Source organism: Chlorocebus sabaeus, chromosome 1, assembly GCF_047675955.1.
Source record: "Chlorocebus sabaeus isolate Y175 chromosome 1, mChlSab1.0.hap1, whole genome shotgun sequence".
Classification (NCBI taxonomy): domain Eukaryota; kingdom Metazoa; phylum Chordata; class Mammalia; order Primates; family Cercopithecidae; genus Chlorocebus; species Chlorocebus sabaeus.
In genome coordinates, this window is record NC_132904.1 from 5,653,682 (window position 1) to 5,680,550 (window position 26,869).

A 26,869-nucleotide genomic window follows, 5' to 3' on the forward strand; every position below is an offset into this window, starting at 1 on the left:
CGATAGTTATCTTTTCTGCTCCTCTCCCTCCTCCCACCCTCCACCCTCAAGTAGGCCCCAGTGTCCATTGTTTGCTTCTTTGTGTTCATAAATTCTCATTTGAGCTGCTGGATTTTATCATCGCCTGGGGAGTGCCCCCCGCCCCACAGCTGTCAGCTGGCCAAGAAAGAGCTGCCTGGTTAGTGGTGAATAGGAAACATCCGGTCTGGAGGGATGCCACCCTGATCAAAGAAGGTGGAAACAAATCCGCCTGGTGGGCTGATCTGCACAGTGTTTTCCTGGCAGTGGTGGAAGAATTGAAAGGTGGGCCAGGCACAGTGGCTCACACCTGTAATTCCAGCACTTTGGGACGCCAAAGTGGGTAGATCACTGAAGGTCAGGAGTTTGACGGCAGCCTGGGCGACGCTGTAAAACCCCATCTTTACTAAAACATACAAAAATTAGGCAGGCTTGGTGGCAGGCGCCTGTAATCCCAGCTACTCAGGAGGCTGAGGCAGGAGAATGGCTTGAACCCAGGAGGCAGAGGTTGCAGTGAACCGAGATTTCGTCACTGCACCCCAGCCTGGGTGATAGAGCAAGACTCTATCTCAAAAATAAAATGAAATACAATGAAATAATAATTGAACAGTGGTGGGAGCCGCTGTGTTTGGGTTTTTACTGGCTCCTGGGCAGCGGCCACATGGTCAGGCAGGAGGGTGGTGGAAACCTGGCTTATTGAAGGGGTGGTCACGTAGGGTGCAGCCCTGTGGAAATGTGTGGGTTCCTTCAAGTAGAATACATTGATGCCCATCAGAAGAACTCGTGTGTACTGGCTGAACGTGGCCACCACTTGGGACCACGAAATGAGTGGGTGTGGGGGAACTGCCGCCATGCAGGGACGGGCTGAACTGAACCCTGCTGATGAGTAGCCTGTCTTCCCTGGGCGGCACCATCCTGTACAAACTATTTCCATGTTGTTAAGAAACTCTTCTTGGCACTGCCATCCCCACTAGAGGGTTTCTCTGATGGCACCCAAGATATTTGTAGGTATTTCAGGTTTCAAGATGATTTTACATCCTTCAGTCATGGGGTAGCTTCAATCAATGTATGATTGTTGTGGTAAACTGAGGAACGGAGAGACCAATACGGAGGACAGGAGGATTTGTTTATTTTGGGTACGTACTGGCTCAGAGGATTCACATCCGAAAGCTGAGCCCTGAACAAAGACAGAGCAGGGTTTTTAGAAGCAACCTTACAGAAGCAAAATAAAAGCAGTTCATCATACAGTAACAGGTCACGTAATCTATAGCATCACATAGTTTGTGACCTGTCCAGTGGCCTTGTACCTGCATTAAAAGAAAAACAAGAACTGGCTAAATACAGATATTTGTAAAACATAATCATGCTAATCATGCTTAAGAAGCCTGGGAAAAGAGTAACAGTAAAAGAACTTGTCTTTCTCTTTTATCTTTCAACTTTGCTCTGGAAGGGAGGTAAGTGTCTGGAGCCCATTCCTTTGGCCTTGGCTATTCGAACAGCATTATCTTCTAACTGTTATTGAAGTGAGCTGCTAGGCAAGAGGAAAACTTGTTCTTTTCTTTTTATCCTTTGCCTTGCCATATTCTGGGCCTTAGCTTTTACTTTTCTTGGAGTGAATAAATGCAGTATTTATTATTATTATTATTATTTAAATTTCTGCCTCAGTGTCTCCCCTTTGATGCCTTTTATGAAAGAAGTTTAATAAAAGGCATCACTACTACTCAGTTCTGCCTGAAGAGAGTTTTCTTCTTTAAGCAAAGATTGATATTTATACGGAGCTATTAGCTGAGTGGCAGTTTGCCTGGCTACTATTGCCTCTACAGTTGATTGAATACTTCTAACAAGGAAAGGTAAGAGACAACGGAGTATTATGCAACTTCCGAGTATGGCCAGCACTACTCCTATTAAAGTCTTGAACTCTCCAAAAAATGAAAACCGGTCTCCAAAAAGAGAATCTGGGGATCACCTTTTTAAAATTTGAACTGGACCATGGGCTAATTTTCTCATTCTTGCAGTTATTTGTATAATTGCTTTGCCATTGTCATCGATTTCCAGTCAACAATTAGATTGAATTTTCCACATCCTCCTCCTTCCTGGGCTAGGAGGTAGTCGAAAGCTAATCTGTTCTGATAGGTAGCGTTTCTCATTTGTGTGGTTTGCTGGGCCAGGAAATCTAATGCATTTGTTGTTTCATTAGTGATGATTTCAAGTACTGCCTGCAATCTGATGGTGCGATTAAGTGTGTAAATAGGAGTGTGGTAGCCCTATGACCTATCTTGTACCCAGGTAGTTGGCCTATAGTATTGAATTATTTTTTCAGGGAGCTAATCTGTGTCTTTTCAATTTCTTATTTTTATAGTTCTTTGTGTCTGTATCTCTTTTGCGTCTTCTTCTAACTTCATCATGGACAGGATATCTTGAAGTTTTTCCCTGTTGCAGTGGGAGTAGGAAGAAAGATGGTCTAACTGTTCCAAGCACACAGGCCTCTGTCCATTTAACTGGCAACTGTTGATATGCCTGCAGCCTACAATAAAGACTGGGGGTGCTTCCTAAGTATTTGGAGCTTCAAGTTGATACCAAGTGTGGTGTAGAGAAGAGAAACAGATTTGGATGAGGTGCTTTGTAGTCATGTCTGCCCTGCCACAAAGTTTTCCTTAATGTTTCATTATAATATTGCTGTCGTGAGCAGGTTAGTTCTCTTACTGGGTCTGTTAAAAGTTTTCCCTAGCGAGCAACACAGTATCTCCTAATAATAGAAGTTTTTAAGAGCTAGACACTTGAACCTGTGGGTGTCTGTTTGGGGAAAGAGGCAGTCAGAGTAAAGTCATCTTGAGACATTAACTATTTTGCTTCCCAAGGCTTTGGTCTCCCTTGTTAGTCCTTCCACAAACATAACATGAGGAAATGCCTAGGCTGCAGGCAATGTTTTTGGCCAGCTGAGCAAATCAGTTTTTGACTAAAGGAGGAGGCTCTGGTAACTTTTGGTTTATGTGCTCAAAGAATGACTTAAAGACTCGGATTGCTGCTGGGCTGACTGCTTGGTTTGAGTCCTCTTTAGAATATACAAAGTTATTTTAGCTTTTTGACCGCAGCTTTGTAATCCCTTGGAGTAACCTGCAGTCTATATAGGTAGATCTGGCTCTAAGATAGTCAGATTTACAGGATTGCAAGTGCTTGTCTTACAATCCGGTTTTGCTGGCCCTTCGATGAGCAAGACTGGTTTTAGCCGCAGTGATGAACGGTCAGTGAACTGCGCTGTGCAGTTCCAGCAAGCTATTGCTAGGGCCTTGGAGGGGCAAACAGGGGGTGCACATACCATTTTGTACTGGCAGTTTGTACAGTACCGTGTAGCACCAGAGACTGTGATAGGTTGGGTTCATGGATGTTAACTGACAAATATCAAAGTATATGGCTATAGCACCCCACCCCCACCCCGGGAAGAGAGGCTTGGGTTTGACTTATAAAACTTCCTCCCTTTCACTCAGTATGAATCTCAAACCAAGTCCCAGGTAAAGACTTAGGGTCAGAGCATATATAAGCCTGGCCATTTCCTGGGTTACTAATTGAATAGGTGGTCTGATTATACATACAAGTTCCTAAGCGAGTCCTCGTACACTCATTATAAGTGTAGTACCATAGGGTTCTAGTTATACTGTTCCCTGACCAAGTAGTATGTGTACAGTGGGGACACCTTCTTTGGTGTTTCTTCTAGCATGGTTAAGGGGGGTAACAACAAAACAATGTACAGCATATTCATCTCCAGCAAGGACAAAAGAAGTCCTTACCTGGGAAAAAGATTGAATACAGCGACAGAACAACAGGAAAACAGCACACAGGAAAACCACTAAGTCTTAAGATTTTTAGCTACATTACTTGCTTGACAAGTCCTCAAACTTCAGCCGTGCATAGACTGGTCAGCCTCCAGACTGACCAGAGTAGGGCTGTTGTCCTCAGCAGCAGTTCAGTCTCATCTCAGGATCAGCCAGGTTAGATGATCTGGGTCCTGCTGGCTGGTTCACTTGTCCTGAGCGGCCAGTGTTAGCTGACTGTGGTGGATCCAAGACAGAACACCTGCAAGTTTAACAGCAGTGGGAGTGGACAAGGTTACAGTATAGGGCCCATCCTATATGGATCCTAGAGAAATCAGATTCTACATTGTGGCCGTCAGAGTGGAGCAGAGCTGGGTTTGGTTCCAGTTCTGTTGCTCATCTGCTATGGGATTTTCGGCCAGTCCTCACCCTTCTCTAAGCCTCAGTTTCCACACCTGGCAAGTGGAGGGCCCCTGGCAGGTAAGGTTACTGGGAGGCCAGTTCTCCCACTCCCCCTGCCTTGGAACTGCTGTCAGTCACTCTGGAGGTCCCTGCCTCCACCAGAGAAGCCTATGGAGTTGAAGGGGGTTGAACTATCCTTGTCACAGAAGTCTCCTAAATTCTGTAGGAAGGGACATGGCTGAGGGCAGGCTATTGGGCACTCCCACAGCAAACTCCACCAAGGTACGGAGTACTTTAGGATCCAAAGGAAGAGGGAATGTTTGTTTCCTTCACAGCACAAAAGGACCTTTCCAAAAATAGCCACCCCTTAGGTCCAAGCAGAACATCTGAGCCACGCTTGGAGGGTTAGTATTTTTTTTTTTTTTTTTTGGCATTACAATGATTCAACTTTTCAGAAAGAAAATCAAATGGAAAGTGCATGTCATACCTAGCAAGCCTTGTGAACAAGACTGGGCAGATTGCTTCCAAATTCTTAACATTCATAACCTTTGGTCTGGAGATACCAGTTATAGAATTTGTCGTAAGGAAATAATCAAGTATATGAAGATATCTGTATGTATGAGAAGTCTCTTCCTAGCTGAAATAGCAAAAATGGGATAAATATGGACATCTAACAGTAGAGTAATGCTCAAATAATTACAAAGCAGTCATATGATGAGAAGCACCAGGCAATCATTACCAAAAAGCAGATGGGCTGCTGCCTGCAGAGGGGATGCCAGGAGGGAGCTACCCCAATGGGGTATGAGGAACTTTTAGGGGTGATGGATGTGTTCACTATGTTGATTGTGGTCATGGTTTCCCGGGTATATACAGATGTCAAAACTTATCAAACTGTACACTCTATGTATAGTTTACTGTATATCAACTGTATCTCAATAAATATGTTTTTTGAGAAACCATGCAGCTATTAAAAACCATGCTTCAGAAATATTTAATAAAATAGCAAATGATAAAGAAATAACATACAGTGAAAGGTGAGGGAAAATAATATAGGTTTTTTTGGAGAACAATTCGTCAATTTACAACAATTTTTTTTTTTTTTTTTTTTGAGATGGAGTTTCGCTCTGTCACCAGGCTGGAGTATACAGTCCTATGATATTGGCTCACTGCAAACTCCACCACCCTGGTTCAAGTGATTCTCCGGTCTCAGCCTCCCAAGTAGCTGGGATTACAGGCGCCCGCCACCATGCCTGACTAATTTTTGTATTTTTAGTAGAAACAGGGTTTCATCATGTTGGTCAGGCTGGTCTCGAACTCCTGACCTCAAGTGATCCACGAACCTTGACCTCCCAAAGTGCTGGGATTATAGGCGTGAGCCACCATGCCCAGTCAATTTGCAGCAAAATTTGAACTGTCCATACCCTTAGACACCCCAGTTTCCCGTCTGGGTATTATCAAGTGAACAGTTCTAAAGATCTTATCTGCAGTTCCTTGGTATCCTTAGAGCCCAAATCCAAGCCAGACTCCACAGTTACCTACCAGGCCCTACGTGGCCTGGCTTCTCTAGGAACCCATCCCTGTCCTCATTGCTTCCCCAGCACCTACAGCCACAATGGCCTTGCTGTTCTGGGAATCAGCCGAGCTTCCTCCCACCTTGAGACCTTTCCGCATGCATCCCTGTCCGTCTGTGGTCTCTGTGAACGGAGGAGAGTGTGACTCCTGTCCTCAGTCTTCGCAAATGTCACCTCCCCACACTGGGCTCACTGCCCGACCAAACCCTTTCCTCCAGGTTGCCAGGAACACACACGGCACAACCTCGGGAAAATCGAAGAAAGTTGATACATGTTCACGTCAGACACCAGAATAAAATCCACGTGGATCCAAGTTTTCTTTTTTTTCTTTTTCTTTTTCTTTTTTTTTTTTTTTTTTTTTTGAGACAGCGTTTCACTCTTGTTGCCCAGGCTGGAGTGCAATGGCGTGACCTTGGCTCACCGCAACCTCCGCCTACCAGCTTCAAGCGATTCTCCTGCCTCAGCCTCCTGCGTAGCTGGGATTACAGGCATGTTCTACCATGCCCGGCTAATTTTGTATTTTTAAGAGACAGGGTTTCTCCATGTTGGCCAGGCTGGTCTTGACCTCCTGACCTCAGTTGATCTGCCCACCTCGGCCTCCCAAAGTATTGGGATTACAGACATGAGCCACTGCACCCGGCCGGATCCAAGTTTTCAATGGAAAGCCTGAAAGCATAACAGTCCTAGAAGAGAATATGGGGAAGTTTCTTTTGAATCTTAGAGCAGGGACAATTTTATCTATGACTCAAAACTCAGATGCCATAAAAGAATAAAGTGTTTGATTACAGGAAAAGTCTACATTGAAGAAAGCAAATGGGCCGGGCGCAGTGGCTCACACCTGTAATCCCTGCACTTTGGGAGGCCAAGGCGGGTGGATCACGAGGTCAGGAGATCGAGACCACCCTGGCTAACACAGTGAAACCCCGTCTCTACTAAAAATACAAAAATTAGCCGGGCGTAGTGTCGGGTGCCTGTAGTCCCAGCTACTCGGGAGGCTGAGGCAGGAGAATGGCGTGAACCCAGGAGGCGGAGCTTGCAGTGAGCCGAGATGGCGCCACCGCACTCCAGCCTGGGCGCAGAGTGAGACTCCGTCTCAAAAAAAAAAAAGAAAAAAAAAAACAGTGGCTCACAATCTCAGCATTTTGGGAGGCTGAGGTGGATGGATCACTTGAGATCAGGAGTTTGAGATCAGTCTGGCCAACATGGTAAAACCCCGTCTCTACTAAAAATACAAAAATTAGCCAGGTGGGGTAGTGCATGCTAGTAGTTCCAGCCACTCGGGAGGCTGAGGCACGAGAATCGCTTGAACCTGGGAAGCGGAGGCTGCAATGAGCTGATATTATACCGCTGCACTCCAGCCTAGGTGACAAGAGTGAGACTCCATCTCAGACAATAATAATAATAATAATAATAATAATAATAATAATGCAAATAAAAAGACAAATTGGTTAGTTATTGGGGAAATGTAACTTGAAAGCATAATGAAACCCCCTTCACAGCCACGAGTGTGGCTATAATCAAAGCTCCAGGTGAGAAGTGCTGGTGAGGATGTGGAGGAAGTGGGGCCCTCATAGTGGCCCTGCTTCTGCTGGCTGGAATGTAAAATAGTACAGCCACTTTGGAAAATACTCTGGCAATTCCTGAAACAGGTTCCAGCAATTCCATCCCAGGAGAACTGGAAACTTATGTCCCACAAAAAAGCTTGTGCACAGACGTGTACAGTATCATTACTCATAAAACCACAGTGGAAACAACCCAAACATCCATCCATAGCTGAAAGGAGACCCGAAATGTGGTCTCTCCACACAGTGGAATATTATTCAGCCATGAAAAGGAATGAAGTTCCGACACATACCACAACCTGGACGGAAGCATTACGCAGAGAAACCAGACACAAAAGATCCCATACTGTACGATTCCATTTGTATGAAATGTCCAGAATAGGCAAATCGATAGAGACTGAAAGTACATTAGTGGTTGCCAGGGGCTGGGAGAGTTAGGGGAAATGAGAAGTGATTACTAATGGTACAGGGTTTCTTTTTGGGTAAGGAAAATTTTCTAAAATTGATTGTGATCATGTTGCACCATTATTTGAATATACTAAAAATCACTGAAATATACTTCAGAGGGTGAACTATATTTCAATACTGTTGTTTTTAGGATACACTGGTAATAAATTTTTTTCAGCTCAATCTATAAAAAGAGCAACAGCCTAACAAAACTGGGCAAAGCGTATGAGCAGTATACTGAAAAAGAAATACAAATGGCCCCCACGTTTATAAAAATACGCTCAGTGATCAAGCCACTGCACTCCAGACTGGGCAATAGAGCAAGACTCCATCTTAAAAAAAAAAAAAAAAAAGATGCTCAGCTTAGTTTTTTTTTTTTTGAGACAAGGTCTTGCTCTGTTGCTCAGGCTGGAGTGTAGTGGTACAATCATGGCTCACTGCAGCCTCAACTTCCAGGGCTCAGGTGATTCTCCTACCTCAGCCTCCCAGGTAGCTGAGACTATAAGAGCACACCACCACACCCACCTAATTTTTTTAGAGGGGAGGTCTTGCCATGTTGCCCAGGCTGGAGTATAGTGGCACAGTCATGGCTCACTGTAGCCTCAACCTCCAGGGCTCAGGTGATTCTCCTACCTCAGCCTCCCAGGTAGCTGAGACTACAAGTGCACACCACCACACCCAGCTAATTTTTGTAGAGATGGGGTCTTGCTATGTTGCCCAGGCTGGTCTCAAACTCCTGGGCTCAAGAGGACCTCCCACCTCACCCACCCAAAGTGCTGGGTTACAGGCAAGAGCCACCACGCCCGGGCTCAGGTTTACTTACAATGAAAATAATGCACATGCAAACTGCCCCCAAGACACCATTTTTCACTTCTCAGACAGAGGAAATGTCCACATTTCGGTAGGCACTTTAGTAAGGCCTGTGCAAACCCTCACACCTGGGCAAGGGGACCATGGAACAGGACAATCCCCACGGGGAGACGTGATGGTTACTCTGATGTGTCGGCCTGATGGGGTGACAGGGTGCTGAGATATTTGGTCAAACAGGATCCTGGGTGTGCCTGTGAGGCTGTTTCTGGATAAGATGAACATTGAAATCCACAGACTGAGGAGAGCAGAGGACCCTGCTATCTCGGATGGGCTCCATCCAGTCAGTTGAGGGTCTAAATGGAACACAAAGGTTGACCTTCCCCCAAGCAAGAGGGAATTCCTGCTGCCTGACTGCCTTGGAAGGGGGACATCGCTCTTTTCCTGCATCTGCTCTCCTGGGTTTCCAGCAGCCCACTGCGGATCTTGGGACTGTCCGCCTGCATAGTTTGGGGAGTCATTTCTCAATTCCTTACCATAAATCTCAGTCTCTCTCTCCCCACCCTCCCATCTCTCTCTCTCTCTCTGTGTATGTGTGTGTTTGTGTGCATGCATGTGCACACATATATCCTACTGGATCTGTTTCTCTGGAGGTCTTCGCTAATACAGAGGGCAACTCGGTGAAAGACGTCAACACTGTCTGCACACATGGCTTTGACTCAGCAATCACAACTCCGGGAATCCGCCCTAGGCATGAGCCTACAGGTGAAAACCTGACCTTTGTACAGAGTTATTCATTGCAACAATGTTTATAGGAGCAAAAGACTGGGAAGACTCTTGTATCACAGGGAACAAATCATTGTGGTAAAATAAATCCGTATGATGGAGCACTGTGTCCCTTTAGGCAACATATATAAATAAAGTTAACGAACCCGGAAGCTCTCTATTTACTTAAGGGAAATGAACACCAAGACGCAGAAGTAGATTCTAAAATGCAAGCACAGAGCACTGGTGATAGCGTGCTCCCTTCACCATGAGAAAGGAAGCAAACACATACAGGTAATCGTTTTTGCTTATATTTTCATGAGTAAATTCTGACGGATACACGAGAGACCATGTGTCAGATAAGCCACGGATGGTAGTAAGACTTTTCTCTAGATACTGTATTTCTTTTTTCTTTTTGAGACAGCCTTGCTGTGTCACCCAGGCTGGAGTACAATAGTGCCACCTTGCCTTACCGCAACCTCTGCTGCCTGAGTTCGAGCTATCCTCCCACCTCATCCTCCTGAGTAGTTGGAACTACAGGACTACAGAACTACAGGCGAGAGCCACCACGCCCAGCTAATTTTTGCATTTTGTTGCAGAGATGGGGTTTTGCCATGTTGCCCAGGCTGGTGTTGAACTCCTGGGCTCAAGCAATCTGCCCACCTCGGCATCCCAAAGTGCTGGGATTACAGGTGTGAGCCACCTCACATGGCCTCTAGATACTTTTTAATTTTGATCTGATATTTGAACCATAGTAATGATCCAAATATATCCTCTTCTCAGAAAATAAAATATCCCCTCCTCACTCACCTCCAGTGTCCCGGTTCATTGCCCTTGCAGGCCCAAGCCCGTGATGGTGGAATGTGTCTGCTTGTTCCTCTCTGCACGCGCTCCCCACACCTAGAAGAGGCCGGAGTTGAGCAGGTGCACACAGGGGCTGAAGGGTTGGATGGAGAAAAGCTGGAAACAAACTAAAGACAACAGAGAATCCTTGAAATAAACGAAGGTGCATTCCAACTGTGAGTGGCATATCTCTTACCCAGCTAAGAAGGAAGGAGGGGCCGGGCGCGGTGGCTCAAGCCTGTAATCCCAGCACTTTGGGAGGCCGAGACGGGCGGATCACGAGGTCAGGAGATCGAGACCATCCTGACTAACGCGGTGAAACCCCGTCTCTACCAAAAAACCACAAAAAACTAGCCGGGCGAGGTGGTGGGCGCCTGTAGTCCCAGCTACTCAGGAGGCTGAGGCAGGAGAATGCCGTAAACCCGGGAGGCGGAGCTTGCACTGAGCTGAGATCCGGCCAGTGCACTCCAGCCTGGGCGACAGAGCGAGACTCCGTCTCAAAAAAAAAAAAAAAAAAAAAAAAAAAAAAAAAAAAAAAAAAAAAACTAGCCGGGCGAGGTGGCACCCAGGCTGAGCCAGGAGAATGGTGTGAACCCGGGAGGCGGAGCTTGCAGTGAGCTGAGATCCAACCACTGCACTCCAGCCTGGGTGACAGAGGAAGACTCCGTCCCAAAAAAAAAAGAAAGAAAGAAAGAAAGAAGCAGGTCCATTCCAGGGGCGTGGTGGCTTTCACCTGTAATCCCAACACTTTGGGAGGTCAAGGTGGGCGGATCACGCGAAGTCGGGAGTTCAAGACCAGCCTGACCAACATGGTGAAACCCCCATCTCTACTAAAAATACAAAATTAGCCGGGTGTGGTGGCGCATGCCTGTAATCCCAGCTACTTGGGAGGCTGAGGCAGGAGAATCGCTTGAACCTGGGAGGCGGAGGTTGCAGTGAGCTGAGATGGCGCCACTGCACTCCAGCCTGGGCAACAAGAGTGAGACTCAGTCTCAAAAAAAAAGAAAGAAAAAAAAAATAGGGAGGCAGGTCTAGGCCAAGCAATTTCCAAACTCACAGTTAAGTAGGGGGAAAGCCCTTTCTAGAACTGTAACTACAACCCCATCTGTTTTACGTTAAAGCGACCCCAAAATAAAACTATGTATTTCTAGATATATATATACGGTACATAAAATGCGAAAAAGACTGGGAGAATACACAGCTGACTCACAACCATGCTGACTTTCAGAGGGGGCGTGGAAGGGTGTAGGGAGGGAGAGGGGCCAGGGGGCTTCGCTGTTCAGTTTCGGTGTCTTCCCAAGAGATTGCATTTATTACTCGAGGAAAACAACTTTTATAAATATAAACGTTAATAAATAACGAGTAGAGACGCTTATACACCAAATGACCTCCATTTTGTTAGCGCGCACAAAAAGAGTTGAAAAACTATATGGAAAGTAGCACAGACCAAAAACAGGAAGCAGAGCATATGCTGATCAAGTAACAAGATCTCAGGCGATTTTAATAAGCGTTTTGTTTTACGGGTCAGTGTTTCCTGTTTTTCCACAATGAATGCTTCTAATAAAGGGGGCTCGGAGCAGTCAGTCCGGGGAGTGAACTCTCGCTCCAGCCCGGACAGGGCGGGCCGGGAGTCCCTGGGGGCGCTGGGCCGGGCCGGGGGCTGGGCTGCAGGGTGGACCGAGGCTACCGGAGCAGGAAGAGGTGCTCGGTGCTGAGCGCACGCAGACGACCAGGGGGTGCTCGCGCAGCGCGCTCGGTCCTCCCTCCGGGTCTCGGGGCTCTGCGCCAGCTCCGGGAAGCGCACTGGGCAGCGGGCGGCCATCCGCGCTCCGTCTCTTCCCACCCTCAGTCCCAGCCCAGCGTCGGGCAAAGGGGTGATTTCACACTCCGGAGGGGCGACTGAGGGGTTCACGCCTCTGCCCGCCGGTCCCTCCTGCAGTCTAACTTCTTCCCTCCGGGCGCAGCCTGGGCCAACCTCCACCTTCAGCCATCGCCCCCGGGGGGGGGGGCCTCTCCTGCCAGCCCCTCCGACCCAGCTGACTCTGGAGGGGATTCGCGCGCTCACCGAGGACGCCCTCCCCACTCGCCCCTGCACCTCCTCGTCTGCAAAAGAGGAGCCGAGGATGCCAGCACTTTGGGAGGCCGAGGCAGACGAATCATGAGGTCAGGAGTTCGAGACCAGCCGGGACAACATGGTGAAACCCCGTCTCTACTAAAAATACGAAAATTAGCCGGGTGTGGTGGCGCGCGCCTGTAATCCCAGCTACTCAGGAGGCTGAGGCAGGAGAATCGCTTGAACCCGGGGAGGCGGAGGTTGCAGTGAGCCCAGATCTTGCAATTGCACTGCAGTCTGGGCGATAGAGTGAGACGCCATCTTAAAAAAATAATACATAAATAAATAAAAGAGGAGCCGAGGGAGAGCCTGGGACGGAACTGGGGCTCTCCATGGGAGCCGAGAGGGGCTGAGGAACCCGGGGGACACGCACACGCTCCCTCCCCAGCCTCCACCAGCTCCTTCCCAGAGGGAAGGACCCGCGGCTGCGCGGGCGCCCGGGACCTAGACTGTGCCCTGGACCCCCAGCCCTTCCGCGGTCCTGCGTGGGCGCCCGGGCCGGCAGGGAAGGGAGCTGCAGCGCCTGGACTGGCCATCGAATTATGTTGCATGAAGAACAAAGAGAGCAGGGCCATTTGGCGTTTCTCACTGCCGGTGCGCCGCTCCCACCCCACCTCCCCCCACCCTGGGCCTTACAGGAGGGTCACTTTCTCCTACCCACCCGTCCCTACCGCCAAAATACCCCAGTTCTTCTTTCCTCCGTCCGAAATCTGTGACTTCAAGGAAACAATTAGCTTCTCCGGCAGCCAATTATCGTGCAGCCAATTCCCCATTTTTCCAGTGCACAAACGTTTTGAGGGTTTGGAGACACCCAGGACCCCAGAAACAGGACAACCGCAGTTTCAGCCTGGAGCGGCGAGGGGGAAGAGACGGGTGGGTCTTAAACAAGGAAGAAACCTCACTGGGAGCACAGCGGAGGAAGGGATTATCAGTCTATATGGGGTAATGCGGGGATGCAAGTGACCTCCGAGTGGACCTTGAAGGCTGAGTGGGAATTTTCCAGAGGGGAAAGGAGACAGCCATTGGGTTATATCTCAGGTCAAGGTCAGCGTGGGAGGTTCGGGCACCCACACCCACCCCCAACAGGCAGACTGGGAGCTGGTTCCTCAAAGTGCTGTGCCCATCTGTCATATGCTGAATGGACGCATCCAACGTGGTCTATCCGGTGAAACAGAGTACTATTCAGCTGTACAAAGGGGTGAAACACCGACCCAGGCTACAACGTGGATGAACCCTGAAGACATGATACTCTGAAAAAAGGCAGTCACCAAGGACCACATATTGTAGGATCCCATTCCTATGAAATGTGCAAAATAGGCAAATCCATATGTGAATCTGGCAGAAAGTGGACTGGCGGCCGCCCCGGGTAGGGAGCGTGAGGAGAATGGCTGCTAATGGGTTGAGTGTTCTGTTTAGGGGAGAATGTTTAGGAAATTAGATTGTGGTGGTGGTTGCACAACCCTGTATATATACCCAAATCGACTGACTTGTACACTTGAAAACAGTGAACGTTATGGTATGTGAGTCAAATCTCAGTAGATTTAAAAAAAAGAGAGCTTAGCAGGGCCAGGCGCAATGGCTCACATCTGCAATCCCAGCACTTTGGGAGGCCGAGGCGGGCGGATCACCTGAGGTCAAGAGTTCGAGACCAGCTTAGCTAAAATGGCAAAACCCCATCTCCAGTAAAAATACAAAAATGGCCGGACACGGTGGCTCACGCCTGTAATCCCAGCACTTTGGGAGGCCGAGGCAGGTGGATCACCTGAGGTCGGGAGTTCGAGACTAGACTGACCAACATGGAGAAACCCCGTCTCTACTAAAAATACAAAATTAGCTGGGCGTGGTGATGCATACGTGTTATCCCAGTTACTTGGGAGGCTGAGGCAGAAGAATCGCTTGAACCCAGGAGGCAGAGGTGGCAGTGAGCCAAGATTGCACCATTGCACTCCAGCCTGGGCAACAAGAGCAAAACCTCCGTCTCAAAAAACAAAACAAAACAAAACAACAACAACAAAAATTAGCCAGACGTGGTGGCACCCACCTGTAATCCAGCTACGTGGGAGGCTGAGGCAGGAAAATCGCTTGAATGCAAAAGGCAGAGTTGCAGTGAGCCGAGATTTTGCCACTGCCCTCCAGCCTGAGCGACAGAGCAAGAGATCAAGATTTCATCTTAAAAAAAAAAGAGAGAGAGAGAGAGCTTAGCAGAGTTGCACCTCAGGTCCTGCACCATGGTTCTTATGGCTGCCCCATTTTGCAGCAGAGGAAGCTTCTGCTTGGGCATTGCGGTGGGGCAAGGCTGCAGCTGGGCCAGCACTCCGCCGCCCTCTGCGACTGTCTTCTCTGGAAAGCTGACTGGGCCTGCTTTGCCTCCATCTCCTCTCCTGGCACCTGATCCATGGCTGTGCACAAAGACAAGAAGAGGTGAGTGGAAAGGCACGCTGGGCAGAGGGAACAGCGAGAACAGATGCTCAGAGGCAGGAAGTGGGGTGAGGTCTTGAGTGGAGGGAGCACAGAGCCCAGTGAAGTTTGTGAGCCCAGGGTGGAAAGGTTGTTTGGGTGCAGATCTCTAGAAGGTCTTTCCAGCCTGCCCTGGAGGAAGGGCCAGCTTCCGAGAAATGCAACTCACACAGTCACACGGGGGTAGAACTTAATAGGGCTTCGTGGTTAGTTTCATGCTGTGCCGTCACTGGCTTGAAATTCCTTTCTTGTTTTTAAAAAATTTTTAAAATTTTATGTATTTATTTGTTTATTTAATTTGCAGGCAGGGTCTCAAGAGCTCTGTAACCCAGGCTGGAGTGCAGTGGTGCGATCATAGCTCACTGCAGCCTCGAACTCCTGGGCTGAAGCTCAAGCCATCCTCTTACTTCAGCCTCTCAAGTAGCTGGGATTACAGGCACACCACCAGGTCATTTTTTTTTTTTTTTTGGTAGAGACAAGGTCTGGCTTTGTTGCCCAGGCTGGTCTCAAACTCCTGGTTTCAAGCGATCTTCCCACCTCAGCTTGAAATTCTTCATAGTTTTTGATCAAAGGACTCAGCCTTCCTTTCACTTTGCTTGACAAATTTTGAAGCCTGTTCTGCCTGGAGGCCACAGATTGCATCAAAGACGATGGGGCACAGAAGATGACCGTGAAGAAGGTCACGCATGGGGACAGTTTACAGGTTCCCGTGGGAGACATGGAAGTGGGGTGAAGGCCTGGAAGGGAAGGGCCAGATGGAGGGGCACCAGGCAGCTAAGCCTACAGAGCCCCAGGCCTCCACCCGTCCATCCCAACCATCACTCAGTCATTCAGCTAACATTTCTGAAACCCAGGTTATGTATCCAGTTCTGGTTTCCGGGGTTTCCAGCCCTAGGGGCTTATGGTCTATGGAATCTGTAAGCTAGTCCCCACCCACCCCATGCCAGAGCCACACTCTGCCCCAATCCCTGCTTTGTTTTTCTCCTTTGCCTTTATTTTATTTATTTATTTATTTTTTTGAGACAGAGTCTTGCTCTTGTCACCCAGGCTGGAGTGTAATGGCACAATCTCAGCTCACTGCAATCTCCGCCTCCCAGGTTCAAGCGATTCTCCTGCTTCAGGCTCCTGAGTAGTTGGGATTACAGGTGCCTGCCATCATACCTGGCTAATTTTTGTATTTTTGGTAGAGATGGGGGTTTCGCAACGTTGACCAGGCTAGTCTCGAACTCCTGACCTCGTGGTCTGCCCACCTCTGCCTCCCAAAATGCTGGGATTACAGGTATGAGCCACTGCACCCAGCCTCCTTTGCCCTTTCCACATGAGTTTGTTTCTTGGCCACCTCTCTCACTAGGATTTGGGCTTCTGAGGATGTGGCTTGGTTAAAATGCTCTGTTCACTCCCTGAGAGCCCCAGTGTCTAGAATAGTGCTGGCATAAGTGTAGGGGCTCAATACATATTTGCAGAATGAGTGAATGCATGATCAAATGAATGAGTATGTGTAAGACCAGGGCCGGATTCAGAGGTTTCCTCTTTCCAGTACCTCCAGCCTGGGCAACATGGTGAAATCCTGTCTCTACTAAAAATACAAAAATTAGCCAGGTGTGGCATTTGCCTGTAGTGCCAGCTACTGGGGGGCTGAGGCAGGAGCATCGCTTGAGCCCAGCAAGCCGAGGCTGCAGGGAACTGAGATTGTGTCACTGCACCACTGCACTCCAGCCTGGGTGACAAAGGGAGACCCTGTCTCAAAAAACAAACAAACAAAAAATCTTTCTAGGACCTAAGTGCTAAAAGGATTATGGCAACCTCTTCATATGTAATTTGAAAGATGTCAACTAAAGGAAAAAAAAAGTCAAGCTTTTGAAGCTTTAAAGTTAGTTTATTCGGAGATCTTGCTGAGGACTATTGACTGAAGCCTATAGCCCAGGAGCAGTTCCATCATATTGCCCCGCCATGGTGTTTCAGGCCACAGCTTATATACCCGTGGTGGAGGTTCCGCCTGTGCAAAATCACATCAAACTTTCTCAGAAGTTACATTGAAGCAGAATCACATCAGAAGTTGGGTTTGGCTATATTTGGTTATAGATTACAGAGGCATAATCACTAACCTTGTTAGAGGTTATTTACTTTTATTTATTTATTTTTTTGAGACGGAGTTTCGCTCTTGTTGCCCAGGCTTGGAGTGCAATGGTGTGATCTCAACTCACTGCAACCTCTGCCTCCCGGGATGAAGGCATTCTCCTGCCTCAGCCTCCCGAGTAGCTGGGATTACAGGCATGCGCCACCATGCCCAGCTAATTTTGTATTTTTAGTAGAGACAGGGTTTCTCCATATTGGTCAGGCTGGTCTCCAACTCCCGACCTCAGGTGATCGGCTCGCCTTGGCCTCCCAAACTGCTGGGATTACAGGTGTGAGCCACCTCGCCCAGCTGACATTATTTCATGTGCAGAAAAAGGCAAGGATTAGGGTCACTTATCATTCAAGAAATATAGTAACTTGGGCAAGAGGCATGGGGGCCATGGGCTCTGTCGTGTTTTGTCTTCAAAGCATCCTTCTGGAGAGCTGCAAGTCAGAATCAGGGTCTTTGTGAAATGATGCTGCAAACAGAAATGAGTAAACATGGTTTCTTATATTTGTCTCATAAAGATGTGTGCTAAACTGTTAAATAACTATAAGAAAGTCCATCAGCCAGGTGCAGTGGCTCAAGCCTGTAATCCCAGCACTGTGGGAGGCCGAGGCAGGTAGATCACGAGGTCAAGAGATTGAGACCATCCTGGCTAACACGGTGAAACCCCGTCTCTACAAAAAATTACCAAAAATTAGCCGGGCGTGGTGGTGGGTGCCGGTAGTCCCAGCTACTCAAGAGGCTGAGACAGGAGAATTGCTTGAACCCGGGAGGTGGAGGTTGCAGTGAGCCAAGATCACACAACTGCACTCCAGCCTGGGTGACAGAGTGAAACTCCAACTCAAAAATAAAAATAAAAGGGAAAGAAAAGAAAACTGCTATAAGATTGCTACAAAACTGGTTAATGTCCTACAGGGCAATAAAATCATAACCTTGGGGAATTCTTGTTTCTATCAACTGAAATCTTTTGAATTTCTATTGGACAAAAATCTACCAGCTCACATGTAACTTCACAGACTCTGGGGCCTTGTCCAAGATACTGTTCCCTAGAAAATGAGCGAATCCTTGAATGGGACAGTTAGGCAATGATTCAGTGTGACACTGAAATCACATTCAGACATGCTTTTGCCTTATTTCCAAGTTTGGGATATTTTTTCTTAATCTGTGTGACGCAGGAGGCTAGAGACAGGCCTTTGAAGGGCCATAACTGGAATGATTTACTATGTGTGTGTGCCTGTGTGTGTGTTCGTGTGTGTGTGTGCCTGTGTGTGTGCATGTGCGTGTGTGTGCATGTGTGCACGTGTGTGTGCATGTGTGTGTTTCCAAGGATAGAATTTATAGCCATCATTAGGTTTTCCAAGGGTCAGTGACTCCTCGTTCCAAATTTTTTTTTTTTTTTGAGACGGAATTTTGTTCTTGTTGTCCAGGCTGGAGTGCAACGGTGCAATCTCAGCTCACTGCAACCTCCGCCTCCCAGGTTCAAGTGATTCTCCTGCCTCAGCCTCCCAAGTAGCTGGGACTATGGACGTGTGACACTATGCCTGGCTCATTTTTGTATTTTTAGTAGAGACGGGGTTTCACCATGTTGGCCAGGCTAGTCTCGAACTCCTGAACTCAGATGATCCACCCACCTTAGCCTGCCAAAGTGCTGGGATTACAGGCATGAGCCACTGCGCCCAGCCCTTCCAAATTTAAAAACTATAAAGACTTAAGTTATTACCTACCTCTCTCGTTCTCCTTCTACCTCTGCCTCCAAAGGGGAGGATTTATGTCCTTCACACAGAAGACCTTTTGCCAATGCTCTCATTTAAAAACTCAGGTGTCTGCTAAAATGAGCTACAGGAGGGTCACCTCCTCCCTGTGCGTGAAGTCCCAGTGTCGGGGCTGCCGGCATAGCAGTCAGGAGCAAGACTTCCCTGGCCCTGGTGATGGGCAAGTCGAGACACCAACTTCAATAGCATCCATTAAGGCATTGCCTGCTCTGGGCCCAGCACGCTGCTCTGATCCCATGAAGAAGCCCAGGTCCTGGCCTGAATGCATACTCTCTAAGTAGGCTGGGTAGATGCGGGCCTCAGAGATGACTGGGGAAACTGAGCAGGGAGTAATAGTGACCCTTGAACTATTCTGACCATTTCAAACGGCCTTAAAGAGGCCCCTCATCTATCTGAAATTAACCTGTATAGATTAAAATGCCCAGATTTTTGGTTCTTGGCTGGCAGTACACGGTGTCTTGGCAGCCACTGTGCTTATTGACAAGCATCTTTTAAAGGAATGAATGAATTTTATGCTGGTCATAGTCTCCAGCTGGCAGTTTTGCAGATTTCTGCTGTATGCACCAGAAAATTCATTATTCCCCCATTACATGTACTGTTTATAAGCAACAGTTTTTGTTTATTCATTTATATATTTTTTCCTTTTTTTCCAACATTCTCTGATCTGGGAGGGCAACAGTTTTGAAAACATGGACTTATGACGGGGTGGGGGGAATAATAATCCCAGCTAAAGCTTACGTGGCACCTGCTGTGTACCAGGGAATGCTCTAAGCACTCCTGTCAGTTACTTATCTTCATTACAACTCTCCAAGGCAGCTTCCGTTTCTTTCCCATGTTACAGATGAGGAAACTGAGGTGCAGGGAGGTTTAAGATCACTTGGCTAGTAAGTGGCAGAGACAGGATTTGAACACAGGCTGAGTGGTTCTGGAGTTCACGCTCCCAACACCAGATTCTCGAAATAAATGAACTAATCAGAATAAGATTAGAAAGAAAAGAGTGGTGAAAAGGTTGCTTATTAGTGCCCAGGGTCAATGTCCTCTCTCTTTTTTTTTTTTTTTTTTTTTTTTTTTTTTGAGACGGAGTCTCACTCTGTTGCCCAGGCTGGAGTGCAGTGGCACAATCTCGGCTCACTGCAACCTCTGCCTTTTGGGTTCAAGTGACTCTCCCGCCTCAGCCTCCCAAGTAGCTGGGATTACAGGTGCCAACCACTATGCCTGGCGAATTTTTTTTTTTTTTTTTTTTTGTATTTTTAGTACAGAATGGGTTTCACCTTGTTGGCCAGGCTGGTCTCGAACTCCTGACCTCAAGAGATCCACCTGCCTCAGCCTCTGAAAGTGCTAGGATTACAGGTGTGAGCCACCACGCCTGGCCCATCCTCTTTTTTTGAAGTGAGGAAACTGAGGCCAGATGGGCAGTAAGCCACGCATGCAGCCAGCCAGACTCAGCTCTGCGCCCCGTGGCCTGCTGGACCCTCTTCTGACCTCCATTCTTGCTTCTTCACTGTGCTGCCTCCCCAGGAAGGCAACCCCCTGCTGACCTTCCTTGTGCCTCAATGGGCCAGCCAGGGTGCTGGGGACTAAGAGGTGCAGAAGAAACAGCGGAGTCCTGGATCTGAAGGGATGAGGGAGAGTGGTGAAAGCTTGCTCATTAGTGCCCTGGGTCAAGGTCCTCTTTTTTTTTTTTTTTTTGGTTTGTTTGTTTGTTTTTAGACTGAGTTTCAATCTTGTTGCCCAGGCTGGAGTGCAATGGCACGATCTCGGCTCACTGCAACCTCTGCCTCCCAGGTTCAAGCCATTCTCCTGCCTCAGCCTCCCGAGTAGCTGGGATTACAGGAGCCTACCATCACGTCCTGCTAATTATTGTATTTTTAGTAGAGATGGGGTTTCACCACATTGGTCAGGCTGGTCTCCAACTCCTGACCTCAGGTGATCCACCCGCCTCAGCCCCAAAGTGCTACGTTTACAGGCGTGAGACTCCGCACCCAGTCAGTCCTCTTTTAAGTGAGGAAACTGAGGCACAGATGGGCAGCAAAAGCAGCTAGGAACAGCTGGATAGAATGTGTTCTGGGCCGGATGCGGTGGCTCATGTCTGTAATCCCACCACTTTGAAAGGCTGAGGCGGGCAGATCACTTGAGGTCAGGAGTTCAAGATCAGCCTGGCCAACATGGTGAAACCCTGTCTCTACTAAAAGTACAAAAATTAGCTGTGGTGGCACGTGCCTGTAATCCCAGCTACTTGGGAGGCAGAGGCAGGAGAATCGCTTGAACCCAGGAGGCAGAGGTTGCAGTGAGCCGAGATCACACCATTGCACTCCAGCCTGGGTGACGAAGGGAGACTCCATCTCAAACAAACAACAACAAAAGAATGTGTTCTGATCCCGCGTCAGAGCAGACCTGTTCGTTAAGAAAACAGTGCACTTGTTGCTCTGAGTCCTTTCCGTGCACGTCCTCTTGCTGCGTGTAGGTGCTTTCGTCTGCATCACCCGGTTCTGTCCTCATGAAACCCTGGTGATGCAGGCTCAGCAAAGTGGAACTGACCATATTTACTCAACACCTACAGGGGCCCAAGGTTCAAGGTCAGAGGGACTACAGGCTTTGGAGAGGAGAGGGAAGCACACCACGCTGAGATTTCAACACCGTTTCCTATGGGAAAACCAGAACTGAGTTCCAAAATATCCTACATACTTCTGGATCAGAATCTGCTGGGAGTTGCCAGCAAGAAATGAGGCTGGTGAGATCGAGTGGGGACTCAGCTGTGCTCTTGGCAGGCAACAGGGTTTACCATTTTCTGTCACAATTGTTCATCTATTTTAGATGGGACAACGATAGTATGGTCATATTTTTTAGTTAAGAATATTTATCTTTTAGAAGTTTGTACTCAAGAATTTGAGGGCCGGGCGCAATGGCTCACACCTGTAATCCCAGCACTTTGGGAGGCTGAGGCGGATGGATCACCTGAGATCAGGAGTTGGAGACCAGCCTGGTTAACATGGTGAAACCCTGTCTCTACTAAAAATACAAAACTTACTGGGCATGGTGATGCACGTCTGTAATCTCAGCTACTCGGGAGGCTGAGGTATGAGAATCGCTTGAGCCCTGGAGGGGCTTGTGAGAGGTTGCAGTGAGGTGAGATTGCGCCACTGCACTCCAGCTTGGGCGACAGAGCAATACTCCATCTCAAAAAACAAAACAAAAAAAAAAACAAAAGGATTTGTGGACATAACGGTAGGATTTCTGAATTTGCTTTAAAATAAACAGTAGGACTGGGCAGGAGTGGGTAGGAACACAAGCATATACCTTGGCCCTAGCTCAGTAACTGTTGAACTTGAGTTTTGGTTGTACGGGCCTTTATTATACTGTTCTGGTTAATTTTTTTCAAAGGTTTGGATTTTTCAAAAAATTAGCCAGGCATGGCGGGACTTGCCTGTGGTCCCAGCTACTGAGGAAGCTGGGGTGAGAGGATTGCCTGAGCCTGGGATGTCAACGCTGCAGTGAGCTGTCATTTTGCTACTGCCCTCCAGCCTGGGCAACAGAGAAAGATCCTGTTTCAAAAATGAATGAATGAATGAACAAAAAGGTTTGGATTTTTCCATAAAAAAGTATTTTTTAGAGTAAAAAGATAAATCTTAGCGATAAATAAAAACATTACCTTCATTAAAAAGAAAAGTTTTCTTGTAGCTATGGTAGGCAACTGCTACAGTATTCAAACTGGGGCAGAATTTGTAAAAAAAAACAAACAAAAACACAAGGCTTGAGAAAGATTATTCTAGTTTCAGAGGCAGGCATGGAGATGTTTTTTGGCCCCAGGGAACTGAGGCTCAGGCCCGGAGCTCCCCGGGGGGCCTGGTTCTCTGGTTCTTTATTAATAGACTCAGCTTCGCAGCCGGGGGAGCCGCCGACCGGGGGAGGACAGCTGCCGCGTGGTCGGCGGGAGGGGAATGAGGCCTCCCCAGTGTGGCTGCAGTCGCAGGCTCCTTGCCGCCGCCGAGAGCACGGCCTCCATGGCACAGGTGAGCGTGGCGCCTCGACGCCCCCACAGACCGGGTCCCTGTCCCTGCCCCGCCCGGCCTGCAGGTGGCACCGAGGCGGGGCGCAGGGAAGGGCACACTGTCAAGGCCGAAGAGCCCTGGGAACAGACAGGGCGCGGGGCCAATCCCAGCTGGGCGCGCACCGGGGCGCTGAGCGAGGGAGGAAGTGACCTTGGAGCCGGGACCTGTAGGCGGCTGAGGTTCCAGGGAAAGGAGGGAAGGGCATTTGAGGTGAGAATGACAGTCCAGCTTCTGTAGCGCAAACCGCGAAGGCCCACGCGCAAGGAGAGCCCCACGCGCAAGAACCGCCAGGGCTCGTGGGGTGCAGCCGCGCGTCGGGAACGTGTGCCCTGGTCCAGCCCACCTGCCTTTTGGGGCGGTGAAATCTGCGGGGGTCGAGTGCCCGGGCTCACTTGTGGTCCAGACAAGAGCCAGCAGGGGGACAAACCCCCAACTTCTAACCTCAAAGAAACGCAAATTAAAAGGAGAGATGAGAGGTTCTTCCCTCCTCCACCCCTCCTTTTAGGATTGGCAAAGATTAAAATAATCCCTAATCGGAGACAGGGACCCGCTTGCACGCGCGGGTGGCAGTGGAACTTGGTAAGCTTTTCGGCATGGTAGCTTGGCCTGTGACACCAATTGCCTGGTTGCGTCCCCTCCAGGGATCTATCCTACAGGAGAACCAGGAGCTCCAAGAGGTACATCGACGGCCAACGCAGCTTTTATTTATACCTGCAATGGTGGGGTGGGGGGCGGGGAGGAGGGCTTAATTGTCCAATGGGGGCCGCGTAAATGGATCACAGCATCGTCAAAGGAAATCTTACGCAGCCTTGGGAAGGCCGGCGGTCATCTCCGTCCCCCCACAGAGAACTATGTCCACGACTGAAGCCAAGCGAAAACAAAACAGCTTACAGACAGCTTGCATCCTAGCCTTCCTTTAAAACAGCGAGCCTGAGAACCGCAGGGAGAGTTAACTGCAGCGGTGGTGGGGGGCGGGATCAAAGGAGAACTTTCATTTTCTCTTCTAAATTATTCTGCGGTAACAGCCAAATAATACAGAAAGAAGGATGGTTGCTAACATGGATTTTTCATACCTAGAAGTAGTCGACCTTAAAAAGAGCCGGGTTCATAAAAAATGGTTTAAAAGACTCTTTGTTCATAAAATCGGTGCGCTTATGGAGCACCTGCTGTATGCAGAGCCGCCAGCTCGCGCCTGGAAGCATTGCGGGTAAAGATAGGGGAGGGGTGGCTCCCGGGCAGGAAGAGCCCCTTGGCCCTCCTGTTATGCTTGGGGGCCCTCTCCCAGTCAACCCCCCGGGTCCCCTGCAGCTGCGCTCACCCTAGACTCCTGGGACGGGTGGATGTTCAGTTCCCGCTCCTGGCCCCTCTCCCGAGCTCCAGCACAAGGGTCTCTCGGTCACTCTGCCCTGGACTCCAGCTACTCCTCTCCCGGCACCTATTATGTTCTTGACGTTGGAAGAATTATTTTAGCAAATCTCACCAAAGCCCAGTAAGGAAGGCATTTATATCCTAGCTAGATGAGGAGGAACCACGCTGCGTCCGGATCGCTCGTGGTATAAGGTCTGATTTGGGGCATGGGCTGTGGAGTCAGATCTGGACCCACTGTCCGGTCTATCACTCCCCGCGCTTTTTTTTTTTTTTTTTTTTTTTAAAAAGACGGGGTCTCCCTACGTTGCCCAGGCTGGCCTTGAACTCCTGGCTTCAAGCGATCTTCCCGCCTCAGCCTCCGGAGTAGCTGGGATTATAGGCGCGCACCACCACTCCCGGTGGATCGGTTGCTCCTCAGCTCAGTGACGTTGGACAACTTATTTCCTGGCCCGCCACCCTTGTCTGCATAAAGGAGTCGGGGGTGAATACCATCAGGGGCTGCCTGGAGCATTACACGGGGCAATGCCGATAAGTCGCGAGCATGAGCCAGGCACATAGCCAAGCATTTTATGCGCACGGCCTCCACGAGATGACTCATTTTACGGATGAGGAAACTGAGGCTCGGAGGGTGAGGAATTTCGTCCTAGACCCCATTCCGGCAGAGGTCGAGGACGCGAGCACCCGCGGGAGCCTCAGTTTCCCTCCCCTTCTCGCCCCGTGGACGCCCCGCCCCGCCCAGGCCCCGGGTCCGCCCTCCGCGCGCCGGGAGTCCCCCGCCCGCCGGCGCCGCAGCCGGACCCGCCTCAGCCAATCCGCTGCCGCCGGCGTCGGGTGCGCTCGGCCTCACCCGCGGCCCTCCTTCCCCGGAGCCCGCTCGCCGCTCGCTCACTCAGCCGCCGCTGCCGCCGCTGCCGCCGCTGCTGCCGCCGCTGCCACCGCCGCCGCCGCCGCCGCCGCCGCCGCCGCCGCTGCCGCACCTCCGTCGCTGACTCGGTGAGGCTCGGCCGCGCGCGGTGGGGAGGGTGACGGAGCGGCCCTGCGGGCTGCGGGGGCCGGGCACGGGCGGCGCGCGGGGCTGCCGGGAACCCGACCTGGTGGGGGACCCCGCCGGAACCGGGGCGCCGAGAGGAACCCCGGTATTCCCCCCGGACGGCGGGGTTGTGGAGATCCTGAACCCGGAGAGGGGCCGAGGCTCCCCATGTCCCGCAGGGGATTGGGTCTGGGGGCCCGCCGGGGGTCGGTCCGTCAGCAGGCGGGTCCCGTGCGGCCGTGGGAGGGATGCTCGGCCATCCGGACTTGGCTGGAGGCCTCCGACCCGGGGCCAGCGGGGCCACCGGCTCCCTTGTCTCCCACTCCTTAATCCGCTCCGGACTGGATTGAGTCTTGAGGGTCTGACCGGGGGTCGGTCTGCCTGCGGGTGGCCGCGGGAGGGATGCTGGACGCTCTGGATGCTTTCCAGGATGCCTTCGCCCGGGGCCAGTAGGGCCTCCGGCTCCTGTCCCTGCCCATCCCACCCCGGCTCCGGAGAGGATTGGGTCTGAGGGTTCGCCCGTGGATCTGTCACCTGCGAGCAGGTGCAGTGCGGCTGAGGGAGGGATGCTTGGCCCTCGGGATTCGGCAGAACGCCGCTGACCCCATCCCAGCGCCGGTGTCCCCGGTCCCCCTCCCCAAGCCCGCCCTCGCAGTGCAGCCGTCGGGACACGCCCTTGGCGCAGGGACTCCAGGCGCGGTCCGAGCGCTGCCGTGAGCAAGATGAGGGTGCCGGGCCCCATGCCTGCTTGGGAGCGCCCCGCAGCCTCTCCCGTGCAACGCTGGGTCAAGGGCAGGTGGGCGCGGAGCGCGTGCCCAAGGTCGTGCCGGGCCGGGAGCTGCGGGGCCGCGGGAGGGTGGGGGTGTCACGTGGCCGGGCCCTGGCGAACTTGGCCTGCGAGCCCGACGGTGCGGTCAGGGCCACGCGGGGCAGCCCCTTCTTGGAGCCACCACCGCGGCCAGCCAACAGCCGGCTTCTTTCGCTTTGTCAGGAAAGGCCGTGGGTCAGCGTCTTCATAATGTAAATCCGCCCTTGGCTTTCCTTAAAGCCGCAGGACTCAAAGATGAGGGCTGATCTTACTTAAAAAAAAAAAAAAAAAAAAAAAAGAGAAAAAGAAAACAACTCAGAGAGTTAAAATCCCAACTAACTACCAGGTTAAATACATAACAGAGTTAATATTCCCAACTCGGCACAGGCTTTCGGTTCCTCTTGGCTCCGTGTGTTATAAAATATTTAAGAACAGATTTTAGTAGGAAGCCGGTAACTTTGTAAGTTACCGAATAAAATGAAAATCGGTTTTACCTTTTGCAACGGTGTATTTTGTTACACCATTTTCTTCCACAGGTGTCCGGTTTCTGGTCATTCCAGATATGCAAGCATGTTTATTTCCTTCTAAGCCACACACCAAGTGAATAAAAAGTGGTTGAGCCCTGGTCTTTTATTTATGCCAGGAAGCACCCCCATCCCCGGGCCTTTCCAAATTCTTTAAGGCGACTCTAACCGAGTAAACGTAGCAATTAAATTGAGGACATTAGTGTCGCTGAGAATGCACACCGCTGAGGCCAGCGAGCATCCAGCCGTCATTTGGTCTGGGGATTCTTTGGGTTGGTTTTGCCTCAATACCAAGAACCTGGGGACTGCTTTTCGCATGTAAATTACTGGTTTCCTTCCTGTGAAGCATTGCTGCCTCGACCTTGCACTTGAACTCTATCTTAACAGTTGGAATCAAACAGT

General features: G+C 49.9%; 1 protein-coding gene and 1 long non-coding RNA gene across 3 annotated transcripts in view; one reads left to right on the forward strand and one right to left on the reverse strand.

Moving 5' to 3' along the window:
* Positions 1-1,100: 1,100 nt before the first annotated feature.
* On the reverse strand, positions 1,101-15,227 carry LOC103248420 (uncharacterized). Of its 2 annotated transcripts, none has more exons than XR_503305.3 (3): positions 13,020-15,227; positions 10,192-10,352; positions 1,101-6,483 (listed from the first exon to the last, which is right to left on the reverse strand). It is a non-coding gene; the product is annotated as an uncharacterized lncRNA (long non-coding RNA). The 2 variants fall into 2 exon arrangements; XR_503302.3 differs by having other exon boundaries at positions 1,103-4,089.
* Positions 15,228-24,995: 9,768 nt separating this feature from the next.
* The window catches only part of CPT1A (carnitine palmitoyltransferase 1A), an 80,606-nt gene continuing 78,732 nt past the window's right edge, over positions 24,996-26,869 (forward strand). The window contains exon 1 of the mRNA XM_008020926.3: positions 24,996-25,098. The gene's annotated coding sequence lies outside the window, so the exon portion shown is untranslated. The remainder of the gene's footprint in view (positions 25,099-26,869) is intronic.